Source organism: Caretta caretta, chromosome 2 (assembly GCF_965140235.1).
Source record: "Caretta caretta isolate rCarCar2 chromosome 2, rCarCar1.hap1, whole genome shotgun sequence".
NCBI classification, from domain to species: Eukaryota; Metazoa; Chordata; order Testudines; family Cheloniidae; genus Caretta; species Caretta caretta.
The window spans coordinates 60,536,081-60,555,302 of record NC_134207.1 but is presented as its reverse complement, the minus strand read 5'-3'; the positions used below and the strand labels follow the sequence as shown (position 1 = coordinate 60,555,302).

Genomic DNA, 19,222 nt, shown 5'->3' with positions numbered 1-19,222 from the left:
CTGCCCATCATGGTTGGTCAGAGCACCACCTTCTTCTTGCCTCACAAGTGGATAGCAGTTTTCATAGTGCCTACTACTTTGTATATAACTGTTTACAGTAGTTTAATTAGTAATTAGGTGTTAAGTTTTACAACTTAGTAAGTTAGAGTCTCCGCAAGGACTTTGCCCTGAAGTGGGGCATGCCCCAGCCTCTGGTTTTCAAGCCCTGTTCAGCCTGTAATAGGCCTAGGCCTATTAGCGACCCCCATAGCAGCTGCCTAAAGTGCTTGGGAGAGTTGCACGTTCAGGACAAGTGTCGAATTTCTAACAACTTTTGACTCTGAAGGAGAGGGACATTCATTTATGGGCCCTCCTCATGGAGGCTGCTCTTCCTCCGGCACTGGAGCCTTTCCCTTCTGACTCCATGTCTAGCACCTCGGCGTCGGTCAGGAGCACGCTGCTGGCACGGAGCTCTGTCTGGCACCACTCTCCTTCGCCGGTGCCCAAGAAGCGCCTAAAGAAGTGAGGCTTCCTGGCACCGAGCAAGGAAGATCAGGGGGCATTGGCCAAAGGACCCAGTTCAGGCTGTCCATCCACTCCAGAACCTCACAGGGATATCTCTCCACTCAGACCCCCTACTCTCCCCAGGGATCTGCCTCCGACTCCTGGGAGCGGTAGGGAACCCAGGCACCTGGTACTGCCTTCAACATCTGAGGCAGCTAAGAACCAGAGAGTCACTCTGGGGTTGGAAGTGGCATAGGCTCCGCTCGCTAAGGGGAAGCTGGCCATGAGACCACCTCAGAGGGCTGTTGAACACTGTTGGTCTCTGGAGCAGAGGCAGTGCTACCTGACTCCACGACCAAGGTCACCAACTCCGTGTCCTAGGTCCCTAGTCAGACGAGCCACGTCACAGGCACCACAATCCCAGTCTCCACCAGTGCGGCACAGATCACCAGCGGTGAGGCATTGGTCTCCATACGCCCGGCACTGATCGTCCTCTCTCCAGCTGACTCCCCGGCGCAGATTCCTGTCCATGCACCGTTCCCTGCCGGTACAGGACTGTTCCCATTTGTGGCACCGGTGTCCACGCCCCTGGCACCAGTCCTCAGAAAGGCATCATTAGCCTTACTCAAGACACTGCTCCCCCATGCCTAGGATCAGCTGCCAAGTACAGGCATCCACAGCCGCGCCTTGGTTCCCAGAAGGGGACTTGTCAGGGTTGGAGTGAGGCTTTAGCCCCATGCTGAGGCAGCACTGATCTCTGTGAGTTCTGGAAACGGTCTTGGTTCCCATGGCAGCAGGGCCAGTGGCCAACCCAATGGCCCTATTGGAATGCTTGGGGCATGCTGATAATGCCGATATCCTGCTAGCACCAGTCCTCCCTTGCTGCTTCAGAGAAGCAACCCCCTGAACCGACAATACTGGGGTTGGTACGCAGTGAAGACTCAGATGTAAATTCTTCAATTCAGGGATCATCTTTGTCATAGAATCACAAAATCATAGAAATGTAGGACTGGAAGGGACCTCGATAAGTCATCTAGTTCAGTCCCCTGCACTGAGGCAGGACTAAATATTATCTAGACCATCCCTGGTGTTTAGACAAATTCCAGGTGTTTGTCTAATCTGTTCTTAAGAACCTCCAATGACAGAGGTTACACAACCTTCCTAGATAATTTGTTCCACTTAACCAATGTTACAGTTAGGTTAGCAAGCTTTTCCTTACTACAATTTAAGCCCGGTGCTTCTTGTCCTATCCTCAGTGCTTAAGGAGAACAATTTATCACCCTTCTCTTTATAACTATGTTTTATGTACTTGAAGACTGTTATCATGTCCCCCACTCCCAGTTGTCTTGTTCTCAGACTAAACAAACCCAATGTTTTCAGTCTTTCAGTCATCTGTTTGTACAGTGCCTAGCACAATGGGGCTGGGGCCTCTAGCTGCTATAGCAACACAAAATAATAAAAATATTTTCAACTGAAACTGGGTCAAAATGTTAAGTGTGTTAAACACTTAATATTCAGATCATCAGTGTTTTCCATCTCCAGAAATGTGGATATTTAAAACTACTCTTATTTGCCAATAGAAAAAATATATTAAAGAATGCAGTGGTACTCTAAGAATATCTAATATGGGCATCAACTAGTCTACTAAGAACAAAAATCACAGCATTTGTGAAAATTAACTATGATCTCGAGGGAGAATTACGGTACAATGAAAAGAACAAGGTAGAAACATGAGGTCACATATCCCCTTTGCCATGTGATACAAAGGGGAACAAAATGTGACAGAAAAGCCACAGACAGATGGAAAGAACAGGTGCTCCACTGCAGCTGTCCTCAAACCCCACGCACTGCAGAGTTACTTCCGTGTCAGTAGCATGTGATTGGGACTCAGCAGTTTTGGCATGCGATGGTGATGGGAGATCAGTTACTCTTTTCGTGGTATGTTGTCTTTCCATGGGGAAATCCATTCTTAAATTACAGTTGGTACCATAGAATCACAGAATTGGAAGGGACCTCGAGAGGTCATCTAGTCCAGTACCCTGAACTCAAGGCAGGGCTAAGTATTAGCTAATCCGTCCATGACAGGTGTTTGTCTGACCTGCTCTTAAAAACATCCAGTGATGGAGATTCCACAACCTCCCTAGGAAGTTTATTCCATTGCTTAACTACCCTGACAGGAAGTTTTTCCTAATGTCCAACTAAACCTCCCTTGCTCCAGTTTAAGTCCATTGCATCTTATACTAAGAGGTTAACAAGAACAATTTTTCTCCCCTTTCCTTTTACGTACTTGAAAAGTGTAATCATGTGCTCTTTCAGACTTTTCTTCTCCAGACTAAACCCAATTTTCTCAATCTTTCCTCAGTTTTTTAGATCTTTAAACATTTTTGTTGCTTTCCTCTAGACTTTCTCCAATTTGTCCATCTTTCCTGAAATGTGGTGCCCAGAACTGGACACAATACTCCAATTAAAAGAAAAGGAGCACTTGTGGCACCTTAGAGACTAACAAATTTATTTGAGCATAAGCTTTCATGAGCTACAGCTCACTTCATCGGACGCATGCAGTGGAAAATACAGTGGGGAGATTTTATATACACTAAGAACCTGAAACAATAGGTGTTACCATACACACTGTAACAAGATGATCAGGTAAGATGAGCTTATACTCAAATTTGTTAGTCTCTAAAGTGCCACAAGTACTCCTTTTCTTTTTGCGGATACAGACTAACACGGCTGCTACTCTGAATACTCCAGCTGAGGCCTAATCAGCGTGGAGTACAGTGTAAGAATTCCTTCTCATGCCTTGCTTACAATACTCTTGCTAAGACATCCCAGAATGATGTTTTGTTTTTGTTTTTGCAACAGTGTTACACTGTTGATTCATACTTAACTTGTGATCCACAATGATCCACAGATAGCTTTTCAGCTTCTCTGAAGCCATCTGCAACCTCTGTGAAAAGGCCTGACGGCAAGAGTGGTGGCAGTGAAAATACCTTGTGGTAGCACAGATACTTTAGAAGTTGAGGTGGTGAAGGAATGAGGAGGCCTGGCATTTAAGAAGGGAAGGACCCTCCATGGACATGGCCAAGCATCCACATAGGGATAGATTCTGAATTCCCCACAGATTTGCTCCTTCTCAAAAGCCGCTCTCCCATTCCTCTTACCATGAGCCAAACTCATCTCCCTGTTTGCCCTGAGGGAATAATGCCATTTTAACTCAGTGAAGGTTTGGGCGCAAGGATGATTTGGTTGCTTGGTTTACTCTCTTATGGCAGAGTACCATGTGGGTCATGGTGTCTCATCACTGACCTCTTGAGAATTTTAATGGAAAATCCGTATCTAGATTCCTTTATACACTTGTAATTTAATGTAGGAGGTAGAAAGAAAATTTTGAAATGTTTGGTGGTCTGGGTGATGAGAAAGTAATTTAATTTTGAACACTGGCCAAGTTTAAAGTAAAGAAATGAAAGGACGGAGTAGAGGGGGGAAATTCTACATGCAGTTTGGTTGTAGTCCTCTTTTCTAATATGGAAATAAAACCATTAGAAAATAGAAACAGTGGCAATTATCTGATTACAGTGAGAGTGAAGGGGCAGAAAAATATGGTGCCAAACACTGTGTGGGCTGAAACAAGTATAATTTAGCAGGAGCACACTAGATAGAAACAAGAAATGGGAAACTTATTAAATGATTAAAACACACACAAGAATTCAGTGTTAGATGTCTTCAGCTAATCTATACAGAACAGTCTATATTTAAAGACAAAGGAAAATGGCTGTGGAGTGTGTGTGTATTAGGGCTGTCAAGTGATTAAAAAAATGAATTGCGATTAATTGCACTGTTAAACAATAATAGAATACTATTTAAATATTTTTGGATGTTTTCTACATTTTCAAATATATTCAGTTACAACACAGAATACAAAGTGTTCAGTGCTCACTTTATATTTCATATTGGTTACAAGTATTTGCACTGTAAAAAAAAATACAGGTGAGTTGCGTCATACGTACATTTAACTCACGCGAATTCAACTATGTGCGCTTGACAAAAGAAAGTAAAAGTAACAAGAAAAGTAACCTGTAAATAGTGTGGGCAGTTCCACCCACCATTCCACTCAGTGAGCATATGCCCTGGAGTGAGCATGAGATGGGAGACATGAATCTGCTGTTCCCTCAGTCAGTCTCAGTTCCCGCGTGCCTCTCATAGTGTGATTCTAGTGTTCAAAGATATGTATTTTTCGTACAACATGGCCCCTAAACGCAAGCCAACTACTTGCTCAACTGAAGAAACAGCTATCTGTTCCAATGCTGGAGGAAAAACTGGCTGTGTTGGACTTTTTGAGAGACGGTATGTCGGTCTCCAGTGTGGCACGTAAATATGGCCGCAACGAATCTAGCATCTGTGCCAACAAGATTCGAGAGAGAAATTTGTCAAGCCATGGCATCAAGTGCTCCAATAACTGCTAAGGTGATGAACCAGGTGCATGATAAGACTTCACTAAAGACTGAAAAGGCATTAAACTTATGGCTGGAAGACATGAACCGAAAACGTGTGCCTATTGATGGCAACACATTGCGAGAAAAGGCTCTTAGCCTCTACGCGCTGTTCAAACCTCCCACTGATGAGGGACAGCCTTCTGATGAGAAGGAATTCAAAGCCAGCCAAGGTTGGCTTAACAGTTTTAGGAACAGTTTCAGGAACAGTTTCAACCTCAAAAACGTGCAGACTACTGGTGAAGCTGCATCTGCCAATGAAGAATGATTTAATTTCTGAATACAATCCCTCTATGGAATGAAGCCTCAAAATCACACGTAGTATTACGGATGATTTGAGACCATATGAAGAACTGTTTGAGCAGCTCAAGAGACAACAGCGACAGTTGCCGATCACCACGTTTTTCAAGGAAAAACCACCAGCAGCAGATAAGCCTACTCAATCAACTTCTTGAGCTGAACGAGAGCCAACCACTTTGTCTACGACTCGCTCTCTGTCACCGAAGCTCTCCGTCACCTCTGTCTCCTTGATCGACATCAAGCCAATGACCCCCTGTAATTAAAAATACAGTACTGTAAAATTATATTTTGCATAGGTACTCTTTATTATAAACTGTACATTACTGTATACATATTACTGTACAGGGTTGTATACACCAAACCATGTACAGTATACTGTACTTTATGGGCGATTTAAGGGATTTTCAAGGGTAATTTTGACTATACACGATTTTAGCCTTACGTGCTAACTTTAGAACCTAACCTCCATGTAAGATGCAACTCCACTGTAGCATTTTTCAATGCAACTAATATAAGTACTGTAGTGCACTCTCTCTCTGTCATGAAAGTGTAACTTACAAATGTAGATTGGGTGGGCGGGCGGTTACATAACTGCACTCAAAAACACAACAATGTAAAACTTTAGAGCCTACAAGTCCACTCAGCCCTGCAGAATGGGTTCGACAACAACTGCAATAGTCCACCCTACCTGATAAGGTCTCCAAGTGGCTGGACTACCTGGTCAGGCAGGCCTTTTCCTCAGCAGGTCTACGGTTCCACATTGCGAACTGTCCGGTTCTGCTAGCCAAGTCTGATTTCAGCACGTACAACAGGCTAGCAGAATTCAAGGACAAACTCCATACAGATGACCAGTCCCAGTTTCAGGCCTTCATAGATGAAGGGAGATTGGTGGTGAAGATAACCCTCCAGGCTGCAGTGGACGCAGCTGATACTGTCGTCCACTCACTAGCCACCAACCTCATGATGCACAGGGACTCGTGGCTGCAATCCTCCAGTTTCCCCAGGATGGTCCAATATACCACTGTGGACCTTCCTTTCGACAAGACCAACCTCTTCCATGAAAAGACGGATAAGTCCCTGCACTCTCTGAAAGACTTGTGGTCCACCCTGCAATCCCTGGGCATCTACACCCCAGCTTCCAGGAGCAACCACCAGTAGCAGCTCTTTCAAACACAGCCTCACCCGATCTACTGTCCTACTTTCAGCATCCATCAGAGCCCCCATGGAAATGCCAGAAGTCCCAGAGGCCCCAATTCCCAGCCCAGGCCACTGCCATTTCCTCAACCCTTTCCCAGCTGCAGGCCAAGAGTCACTTTTGACATACCGGCCAAGATCTGTGAACCACCTCTGATGCTAACCACCACTTATCTTTGGCAGCTGACTTGCCCTATTCTTCCACAACTGGGACATGATCACCATGGACAGTTGTGTGCTGGAGATCATCCACCATGGATACTCCATAGAGTTTCTCTCTTTCCCTCCTCATTGTCATCCCACCAACTGATTCTTCAACAGGAAGCCAATGTCCTGCTCCTCAAGGGCATGATAGAGGGCTTCCCATCCCAGTATCAAGGGAGAGGCTTCTACTCCCCATACTTCCTCATCCTGGAAAAGGACGGTGGGCAGAGACCCATCTAGATCTCCACGTGCTAAATACATTTATCAGGAAGCTAAAGTTCTGAATGATTACGTTGGCATTGATCATGCCCTCCCTCCAACAGGGAGTGTGGTTCATGGCTCTCGACATAAAAGATGCATTCTTCCATGTGGACATCCACCCATCTCACATGAAGTTCCTCTGTTTCATGGTGGGACACCAGCATGACCAGTTTTGCTTCCTCCCATTTGGCATCACGACAGCACCACGAGTATTCATGAAGGTATTTGCCGCTGTAGTGGCCCCAATGAGATGCTAGGTACACTGTATTCCCTTATCTGGATGACTGGCTCCTGGTAGCACAGTCATGATGGGAAGCTGTCTCTCTGATCCAATCTCTACGAACCCTCCTGGCCTCCCTGAGGATCTCTGTGAACAAAGACAAGTCTGTTTTGTCACTCACACAGAAAAGAAACTTTACAGGGGTAAGACTGGACTCAGTTACAGCATGAGCCTTTCTCCCAGCTGACTGTTTATCCACCATGAAAGCCCCAATTGTCCACATTTGCTACAGGCCACACACCACAGTTTGCTAATGCCTCTCCCTCTTGGAGCATATGGCAACACCCCTTGCAAGACTCCATCTGCGATGCCTGCAAGGTTTGCTCCACTCCACCTATGAACTGACCAGGCATCACATTGACTCCAGGGCCACGTCCCTGTGGATGTCTGGCCTCTCTCACCCAGTGGTCTGATCCATCTAAGGTCATGATCAACACTCCTTTTAGCCCTCCCACATCACAGGCCACCATCAGGATAGATGCCTCCATTGTAAGCTGGGGTGCCCACTTAGACCACCTGTCAAGGTTCCTCCCCCACTCTGAACTCTAGGGTACAGATGTGGGGACCTGCATGAAAAACCTCCTAAGCTTATCTTTACCAGCTTAGGTCAAAACTTCCCCAAGGTACAAAATATTCCACCCGTTGTCCTTGGATTGGCCGCTACCACCACCAAACTAATACTGGTTACTGGGGAAGAGCTGTTTGGACGCGTCTTTCCCCCCCAAAATACTTCCCAAAACCTTGCACCCCACTTCCTGGACAAGGTTTGGTAAAAAGTCTCACCAATTTGCATAGGTGACCACAGACCCAAACCCTTGGATCTGAGAACAATGAAAAAGCATTCAGTTTTCTTACAAGAAGACTTTTAATACAAATAGAAGTAAATAGAAATCCCCCCTGTAAAATCAGGATGGTAGATATCTTACAGGGTAATTAGATTCAAAAACATAGAGAACCCCTCTAGGCAAAACCTTAAGTTACAAAAAAGATACACAGACAGAAATAGTTATTCTATTCAGCACAGTTCTTTTCTCAGCCATTTAAAGAAATCATAATCTAACACGTACCTAGCTAGATTACTTACTAAAAGTTCTAAGACTCCATTCCTGGTCTATCCCCAGCCAAGACAGAATATAGACAGACACACAGACCCTTTGTTTCTCTCCCTCCTCCCAGCTTTTGAAAGTATCTTGTCTCCTCATTGGTCATTTTGGTCAGGTGCCAGCGAGGTTACCTTTAGCTTCTTAACTCTTTACAGGTGAGAGGAGCTTTCCCCTGGCCAGGAGGGATTTCAAAGGGGTTTACCCTTCCCTTTATATTTATGACACCACCACATGGTTCAAGGCACGTTGACTTAAGGAGAAGCCAGATTACACACAAACATCATGGAACTCAGGGCAGTGCAATCTCGTCTGCAAAGCCTTCCTTTCCCTCATGTTCCCTTCACATACAGATTCTATCAGACAACATCACAGTGGTGTTCTACATCAACAAGAAGGGGGAAGCCAGGTTTCCCCCCTCCTCTTCAGAGTTGATCCACCTGCAGAACTGGTGTGTCAGGCACCAGGTAACACCAGGTAATCATACAGGCCACATACCTGCTGGGTGCCCAGAATTCTCTGGCCTTACACTCAGTGGGAGTCCATAAATAGACTACAAATGGGAACTGCATGACACAATCCTAACCATCATCTTCTACAAAGTGGGGTGCCCTCTGTTTGACAAGCGAAGCGGTCCCACAAATTGGAAACTCCCCCTCTCTTGCTCCAGTGGCCCATAGGCTGAGACTCTGAGGGACTCTCTTCTCCTTCCCTGGACCAGGCAACCTCCAATATGCCTTTTCCCCCCCATTCTCCTGCTGCCTCAAATTATCTGCAAGGTTTGCTGAGACAGGACAACCATCCTCCTCATAGCGCCTACTGGCCCCAGCAGTTCTGGTTCACTGACCTCCTAAAGCTCTCCACATGACCACCAATCAGACTCCAGACATTCTCGGATCCCCTCACGCAAGACTGGGGCAGACTCCAGCACCCCAAACCTGGCTCCCTCCACCTCATAGTCTGGTATTTGGATGGGCACTTAACATAGACTGTGCATGCTCTGCCCCAGTCTGGCAAATCCTCACCTGAAACAGGAAAGAGTCCACCAGAATATGCTATAGGATGAAGGGGCATAGATTACTGCAGTGGGCGACCACAACCGCCATTTTCTGGACACAGTGTCCCAGTCATCCTAGACATAACTCTTGAAACATCGTGCTTCACTCTCAACTCTATCTGGATACATCTGGAGGTGCTTAGTGACTTGTTTCCACCAATAGAGTGCAAATCTGTCTTTACACACTCTACAATGGAGCACTTCATGAAAGGCTTGCTCAGAACCTTTCCACTGGCCATCAAACCTGTACTTCAGAGGGACCTTAACCTTATCCTCTTGGCCCTCACGAGAGTGCTCTTCGAACTCGTGACAACCTGCTCCATGACCCACCTTTCCATGAAAGAGGCATTCCTGGTTGCCATCACCTTGTCCAGAATGGTCAGCGAGCTTGCAGCCATGATGGTGGACCCTCCTTACACAGTGTTCTGGGAGGAAAAGTTCTCATTGAGACTACTCCCCAAATTCCACTCCCCAGAGGGTGTCTGAATTCCATCTCAACCAATCCATACACTTGCCTGTGTTCTATTGAAAGCCACATGCCTCCCCTAGTGAGAGAACCCTGCACTCCCTCAACATCAGATGCTCCCTCACATTCTACCTACACAGAACTAGACCCTTTCAAAAATCACTGCGATTCTTGATCCCCACCACAGAGCATTTCAAGGGTCAAGCCATAGCCTCCCAAAGGATCTCTAGGTGGATCTCTGACAGCATAGTGAAATGTTATAAAGGTTGAAACCTTCCCCCTCCCAGGGCTGTTACAGCTCACTGTACACGAGCTCAGGCCACCTCCTTGGCCTTGGTAGTGGACGTACCATGGCAGGACATCTGCAAAGCCACAAAGTGGCAATATGTCCAAACATTTGCAACACTCTACACCCTAACTCTCGCAACAGCCACAGATACAGCTGTGGGTCACGCTGTACTACAGAGGGCTTTGCCATTAACCTCCTAGCATTTCCCTTGCACTGATTACTGCTTTGTAAGTCATGCACGTGTGAAACGCACATAGGGACCATCATTCAAAGAAGAGAAGGTTACTTACCTGTAACTGGAGGTTCTTTGAGATGTATGGTCCCTACATGTATTCCACTACCTGTCCTCTTTCCCCTCTGCTTCAGACTTGATTGAACAATGGGTAAGAGGGGAACTGGAGTGGCATCAACCCACACTACCCCTTATGCCCTCGGTTGAAAGCACGAGAAGACGTACGTGCAGGTCAATGGACATGGCTTGGAAATACTTCCAGACTCGGATGTATGGTGCGCATGCGCACCGTACATATGGAATACAGATAACAACCACACATCCTGAAGAACCTCCAGTTACAGGTAGGTAACCTCCATTTCTGGAATGAGTTACTAAGAAATCAGAAAGTGACAGAAATTAAAACGAACAAAAGGGATGAGCAAAGAAGAGTTTTTTTTAAAACCAGAGATACAGTGCAGATGACAAGACATTAAAAAGATATATCCACCTAGCACTATGGAATATTGGAACCAGAGAGACTTCAGTGGGGGTCTGGGCGGGGCCCTGGGTCCAACTATACCCATCCGTTGCAAGATTGAGGGAAATGTTTGTATCATCATCTGTTTGACTTTTTAACATGGAAAAACAAAATAAACAATGAGAGATGCAGATCTTTTAAAGAAGCAGGTTAAAAGTCTTATTAAAAAACAGAAATGTAAGTTAAAAGCCTATGAGAGAACATACCCCTACATCCACAGGCTACATACCATTGTAATAATGTTTTTCTTTCTGAGCTATTGTTTAAAAACTCATTTACTGATCAGTAATATCATGGCAAAATGCAGGTAGCAGCATTATTCGTGAAGTTATAAACATAAGATGAGATCATGACTAAAAGCATGTTTTCCAGATAAATCTGGGGAGTGGTCAAACCAGTTCCTCAGAGACAAAGGGAAAGGTGACATCTCTGCCAAGTGTAAACAAGGCTGATGGACCATTACTTGCTAAATGGCCATTCTTTGGCAGGAAAGGGGGAGTTTCCTTCCACTCAGATTGCTTGTTGCCCTTCACTCCCTCCCCATTGCATTCTCTGCACCTAAGAAAAAGTTTGGTCAGTGAAACTGCTGAAAGCATGTGGTGAGGGAACTTTGCGTTGAATCTAATCTAGTTTGTTAGGCACCAGTAAGCATTTGATCATTATTTTTCTTGTAATCATTTCTGACTTTTATGCTTTATTACTTGTAGTCACTTAAAATCTATCTCTTTGTAGTTAGTAAACTTGTTTTATTGTTTTATCTAATCTGGGGGTTCAAATTGAAATATCTGTGTGACTCCATTTGGGGTAAGAAGTTGGGTGCGTATTATTCCCTTAAAGGAATAACAGCCTCAGTATATTTGTACTTTCCAGGAGAGGGCTGGGTAGCACAGGACATACATTCCTGGGGGAATATCTGGGAATGGGAGTGTGTTGGGGTCACCCTGTGGTAATCTTTAAGGCTGGTAAGAACCAAGGTGTAGCTGGCTGGCTGCAGCACACACAGACATAGCTGGGAGTGACTTACATGCTGGAGGCTGTTTGTGAGCAGTCCAGGTTGGAGGCTACAGAAGCAAGGCGTTGTAAAGGGCACCCCAGTGTGGAGGGCTGGAATGACTCCATTACTCATTAGTCTGGATTGCACTCATGGTATGTCACAAACCCCTATTTTTTAAAAAAAAATCCTCTTGTTTTTCAAACTATTTTTTTCACTATTTATGCTATTTACTTTTTGTATATCAGCTCAGACAAAGAAAATATATGAGCCCAATTCTCTGCTGGGGTAATGCTGTTTGTTTCAGTGGAGCCACATCAGTGGAGAATTTGCCTAATAGACAACTTCTGTTTGGAATAAACTTCTAGGCAATTTCACTTTCACAGTCTCCAAAATTCTGCAACGCTAGTATTGGTGTTTGTTTAACCTTTTTTTTTTTTTTAAAGGTAACAAATCATGTTTTTTTAAAAGCTTAAATTTTAGCTCACATGGGACCTGACAGTATCCTTTAAGAAAAAAAAATCTAAGGCCAGAAAACAAATCTGCCAGGTGGATAACATTATTTATATTTTTCTTTATATTTATGATGAAAAATATCGAAGTGTACATAAGTGAGTACAGTATTTACTTTAGGGAGTAAACTTGCACTGGTAGGTGGACAGGTGAAATCCTATGGGCCAAATCCTGAGATTTCCTCCTTTTTAACTCATTTCTCAGAAGAGCAGGCTTCCACTAACTTCACAAAAAATAATGATTTCAGTGGTGGCTTGTCTTCACTGCAAAGTTAACTCAGGTTATCACTCAGGCTTGAATGTTGTCCCTAACTCGAGCCCTGTCCAACCGCAAAACCCCTCAACTCAGGCATAGTGGTGTGTTTAACTAGAGTCTATCGGGGTATGGACTAAATTCAAGTGTGCACAACTCGTCAATTGCTAACATCACCACTCTGTAGTGTGGACACCAGATAGTGCCACTCAAGTCCTGCTAGTCCTCCAGTGCCTTCCCACAGGTCCTCCCGTGTGCCCAGAAAGGACAGACAAGTTCTTCCACAATTCTTTAGGAAAGAATTCATTGAGCAGCTAAGCTTATTTCAACCCTAAGAACCATAGGATGTGCCCCCAGAAGTCTTGGTGCTGCTCACAAGCGAGTACAGTTCCGTTGTGAATACTGCAACTTGAGTGTTGTTTCACAGTGTGACCGTTCTCATTTGAGCTGGGCTATCTTGAGAGGAGTTATTCCAGTGTAGATAACTCAAGTTAACTTTGCTGTGAAGATGCACCCTAAATAAGGACTGAATAAGGAGTAACTCATTTTGGCCTACTCATTGTATCTTCTATGGTAGATTAGTAACTTCTTCTATATCTCAGAGGTCTGGTGATATTTTTATTATGCATTGTATTTTTCATACTCTTAACGTGGAATGGGCTAGATACTGCCCCCTCATTTTAGGTAGTTTCCATTGACATCAATGGGAATTTTGTCCAAATAATGAGTTTGTTTGGTCTGATAAACTTATATCCTATATATATATTAAACCCTACCTTAAAACATTTTAACAGTACGTGTTTCTTGTGCATATGCTTATGGCCTAACCCTGTAAACAGTCCTATTGACATCACTGGGACACATCACACTATTAAGTAGTATACCTTGTCATAAAGGTTTACAGAAAAGAGCTCAACACTCTCTCTCTTTATTTTAGCTTGTCTTGAACATTTAACCAACAAACCAAGTGTTAATTACTGTTTATGATTACTTTCTTAGGAGGGTTCTCTTTTTAAATACAGTAGCTAATATAAGTAGATCATTACCTGAAGAAATTGTGTGTATTTGTGAATATAAATGTATGCAATTTTGAGTTAAACTAGAGACATCTCTTTGAATCCTTTACCAGTCTAGTCCCATTAACTACTGATTATATAAGAAGGTGTGCATATGTTATAAGAGAACTAAACACAATTATTTATAAGGCAAACTTTTTTATGGCACTACAGAGTAATATTTCTATATGGAAGACTTTGTTTTCAAAAGCAGATTGTTACCACTAGGGGGCACTAATGTTTTTCTTTATATTTTCATCAATCTAAATCTAGACAAGATTAAATCTGTTTAAAAGGCAAAGCCATTGCAGAAACAAAATTTCTATGTTCAAGAAAATGGAGCCAACCCTTGTATAGTAAAGCCAAAATTTACTTTTTATTTTCAAAAGTAAAAAAAGAAATTAAAAAGGGTATATATAGTAAGAGATGTATACACATTTAAACTGCTGGAGATCATATATGACTCTCTTTTATTGCTACTAAAAACTTCTAAAACATCAAAAGTTCTGCAGCTCACTTACTAAAAAACACTGGCTTATTTTTGTTACTTGTTACAAATGGTACACATTTTAAACACTTTTATTTATTTTTTTGGTATATTGTGTAGGACAAATCTAACATGCAGAAGAAACAAAGAGAGAGACACTCTTTTTTTCCCCACTAAAGTCAATAGTCAAATTCCCATGTCAGGATGCAAACAGCTTATTCAGCTTTATATGTGATCAAGAAATGTGTAGATGACACATAAAACATGGGTCTTCAAATATGTATACCTTATGCATTATTTTAACTGTCTTTAATGCTATCCACATTTGTCCTCTTTGAACAAAATGAGCTGTACTGTCTCCTTTTGCCTAATTCTCAAAGTTCTGCACAGTGGACATACAAGTATTTTTCATGGCTCACCTGATCATACAAAATTCTAAAAATTTGTCTTTGGGATATGCCATCACAATGAAGATACAGGCATACAGATGTGAAGAGGAATACACTTGTCAAAGGGTGGCAAAATACCAACATATTAATAGTTGAATGTGAACACTGCTGCTAGCCAGTGTAACTTATTCCAAATTTCAGAGAATTGCAGATCTGATGGCAGAAGAGCTTTTGTAATTTTTATAAAGTAATACAGTATTACTCAGGTATGGAAGTTATGGCGGGAGAGAATATATAGGGCAGAGAAGAGATGGGCATTCCTTCTGCTACTGATGTTGATTTTGATGCCTGACATAAGTACTGAAATATTTTTTGTTATGAAGTACTTACAAATCTTGCTTTAATTTTACATCATTTTAACTATAATCTAATTAGTGTTAGATTTTTTACATTGTACCATTTAGATATAAGTGGAGAATGATTAAATTACAGAATCATGCCCATACTTTCTATACAAAGTATCACATGCTTCTCCATGCATATGGGACTTGATGCAATAATTTTGATGGACCAAAGGAGAGGGAACAGAAAAGTGTTAATCAGAATTTGGTTCAGTGAGATTTAAAAAAAGTGCTAATGATAAAAAAAAGTTTAAAAATAGTTTCTGAACAAAGGCAGAAATAATAAACCCTGTGAAAGAAAGAAGTGTAGAAACTAACAAAAAAAATTATCCAGATTTCCAAATTATATAGATTGTGCTATGTAGAAACAAAATAAACTAAAGCAATGTTTTGCTTCATTATCTGGATTCCTAGTCATTTCGATGAGTTTACAGTTTGACTAATAATAAGGGTGATATAGAAGAAAGAAGCTTTTGAAACGGAAAATGCATTGGCTTTGTGTGTATCATTTCTTTTATAAATATTGTGAAATGTAGTGAAGCTCATGTAATGTTTGTGTGATTTTGTAGGAATATATTTATTATTCTAGAGACTGAAAAACTGTTAGTGATGCATCTTTTCCTCAAACAATAGCATATATAAATAGTTCTCAGGGTATTATTGCTCCTCTGAGTTTGTATGAAGCCTTGACAGTTTGAAGTGTTTGATAATGATATGCTAAAATGCTAATTGAGGCTTTTGACCAGTGAGGCCTTTGATAGGGATGCATCTAAAAGGGGGAGGGGCTTCTCTTACAGACAGACCTTTTATGAGCACTTTCCCACAGGAGATCAGAGGGGAAAAGAAGCTAATAGTGGGTCCAGGTAAATGATTTAATTCTTTGTAGCTAAGTTTAGAGACAAACTAGTGATGCTTTCAGTAGTATTCATGTATGGAAGTTTATATTTTTTTAATGATTTTTCTTTCTCTGTAAAATTGTCATATTGTTTATGATCATTCGAATAGAGTGTTAGAATTGTCAACTGGACAGTGCCTGGATGCTTTCAAAAAAAGAAACTCAAATCTCTACTTGTGCGAAATAGAGACAAAAGTAATTAATTGCTTGAGAGCAAAGTCTGGAGAAAAATGGGATTTGCAGTCTGTCTCAGACCATGCTAGAGAACAGCTGGCCTAAGCTAGTTTGAGCAAGGGAAGATCTGAGGAAAAGGGCATGGGTATAGCTTTATAGTCAGAAACTACAATGGGTATGTAGGGAATGTTGATTTTGGGGAAAAATGGCAAGATTAGATCCATGTGCACCAGTGGTCCAGAGAACAGGAGCATTGTGAGCTATGTGATCAGTAAATGGCTTATCCTCTTTATAATATGTACTATGAAATTACTAAAAACTATATATTTAGAGAATGTTAAGGTTGCAAAAAATTAGGAACTGCTGGATTTAGGATTGCCTGTGGAATCTTTATTTGACCTCCTTGTGCATATGCATTACAATACAGTGTTCAGTTACATGATCACTTCCCCCTTCTCTACTCCTTACCCCTTTTTTGCATTTGAGTTGGGTACTACTTCCTTCTCCTCTTGTTGCCAGGCTGTTATCAGGGGAACACTGAGACTGTGTCTCTGTGCTCTCAATGCTCCCTTTATTTCAGCCTCCCCATCCTGCCCTGGAGTCCTGGGATGGAGCATGCGCAGTCACTCTGTGAAGTTAGCAAATGTACAGTCTAGTCAGCACTTTGATGCTCTGTTGGATGGAGCATGTTTGGTGCACACAGAATCTTCCGAGAACTTAGCTGCTAAATTCTAACAAGCCTCTACTGAGCATTTGTGAATTTGTATATTCAGAAACTTATAACTTGAGAAACTTGTGTAGATTTCCATGGGGATGGCAAAAGGCACATTTTCTGACATAAGGGACACTTCTTAACCTCACCCACCCTTGCCAGATTTTCAAGTTCCTTCTCCAAACCATTGAGGCTCTAGAGCTTCAGTGAAACAGTAATAAGGATTTTTTTTTAACATGGGGAAAATACATTGTTCTGCGCTTCTTTGTTCTTGGAAATGGCAGAACCATTTTAGCTGCAGTACTAATGTGAAGGAAAAAAATAAACTATGATCAGTTAGGGGAGCTCTTTGTTGGAGGGACCAAATGGGAAGATGTCACCCCTTAGGGAAGGTAGCGCTGTGTCCACCCTACCTAAAGTTAACTGTGGTGGCAACAGGATCCAAGTCTGTTGATGTATCAGTGGTAGCAACCACAAATTATATATATTTATAGCATATGGATGGAGAATAGTTAATGTCATACCAGTTTATCATTCAGAAAGAGAAAAAAGTCATCCAAGCAATTACAGACCTATTAGTCTGAACTCAGTAGTATGCAAGGCTTCAGAGCAAATTGTGGAGCAAAAATAATTAAATTCATGGAGCTAAATGGTAAAGAGGATGTAATGCAACATGATTTACCAAAGGTAGATGATGACGGACTAATTTGTTTTCCTTTCTTGAGAAAATAACTGATCTTTTTTTAGAGAAGGAAAATAACTAATATACTTGGACTTCAGTAAAGCATTTGACATGGTACTATATGGGAAAATTATTAGTTACATTAGGGAAGATGGGGACAAGTACAAGAATTGTAAGGTGGATAAGGAACTGGCAATGCATTGTGCTGAGGGATGAACTATCTGTCTGGAAGGAGGTTATTAGTGGAGTTCCTAAGGATCAGTCTTGGGATAATCTTATTCAGTATTTTTATTAATGAGCTTGGCACAAAAAGTAGAAGTATACTAATGAAATTTGCTCATGATAGAAAGTTGGGAGGCATTGTTGATATAGAAGAGGGTCATAATTTTATACAGCAAGATTGAGATGACCTTGAAAGCTTGAGTGACAGAAATGGGATGAAATTCAAAAGTGCTCCATGCATGGTCATGCACGTAGGATCTAATAATTTCTGCTACAAGCTCTCAGTTGTAAGCGACAGAGGAGGAGATAGACCTGGGTGTTTGGAATGATCAGAAGATGACTGAGTCACCAGTGTGTTGTGGCTGTGAAAAAGGCGAATGCAATCCTAGGATTGCATCAGGCAAGGCATTTCCGATAGAGATAGAAAAGTAATAATACCATTGTACAAGGCACTGGTAAGACCTCATTTGGAATACTGTGTAAAATTCTGGTCTCCCATGTTCGAGAAAGATGAATTCAAACTGGAACAGGTGCAGAGAAAAGCTACAAAGATGATCAGGAATGGAGGATCTATTTTATGAGAGGAGACTGGAAGAGCTCAGCTTCTTTAGTTTAGTAATGAGAAGTCGGAGAGGGGATATGATTGCTCTCTATAAATATATCAGATAGGTAAACACCAGGAGTGTGAAGAGCTATTTAAGCTAAAGGACAGTGGTGATAGAAGAACAAACGGGTATAAACTGGACATGAACAAATTCATGCTGGAAATTGGAAGAAGGTTTCTAACTATCAAATGAGTGAAGTTCTGGAACAATGTCCCAATAGGAATTATGGGGGCAAACAACTTAATTTAGTTTTAAGAGACATCTGGACAAATTTACAAGTGTGATTGTATGATGGGGTGGCTTGTGATAGGGAGAAGGGATCAGCAGCCCTATGGCTTACTTCCAATTTGCTTTATATTCCCCAAAGCTCATGCTTCAGGGATTTACCAGACACCTGCAATATTTTTGTTTCTGGTCTCCTGTCTGTGAAGTATCAGAGGTGGACATGCCTGGAGATGGAGTACTAGACTGGGTGGTCCAATGCTCTGAGATGGCATCAAGAATTCTCTCTCAACCTCCTGACTGGCTGGTTCTTGCACACATGCTCAGTGTCTAGCTGATGGGGTTGTATCTGGGCCCACAAAGGAATTTTCTCCCAGGTCAGATTGGAAATGATTTTGAAGGTTTTTGCCTTCCTCTGCAGCATGTGGGTCCGTGTCTCTCACCAGAATTATCTGGGTACATCTCACTTAATCATTTCCCTTCCATTTCCAGGACCTTGGGCACTGGTGCACCTTGGTCCTTCCTATGGCACATAATCGTCTAATCTCCTGTAGGCTGTAATAGTTCGGTCTAATTTGGGTTGTTGAATATAGTGTGTGGGTGTTGATGGGTCTGTGAGATGCAGGAGGTCAGACTAGATGCTCTGGTGGTTCTGTCTGCCCTTAAACTCTATGACTGTATGCTGTTCTTCCCAAAAGGGCACATGAAAATAATTGGTGAACAGCAAGAGGTGTGTTGTTGTTGTG

At 42.3% G+C, this 19,222-nt stretch overlaps 1 protein-coding gene across 9 annotated transcripts in view; it reads left to right on the top strand.

The window, feature by feature from the left end:
* The window catches only part of C2H8orf34 (chromosome 2 C8orf34 homolog), a 360,017-nt gene that overhangs the window by 100,250 nt on the left and 240,545 nt on the right, over positions 1 to 19,222 (top strand). The window lies entirely within an intron of this gene.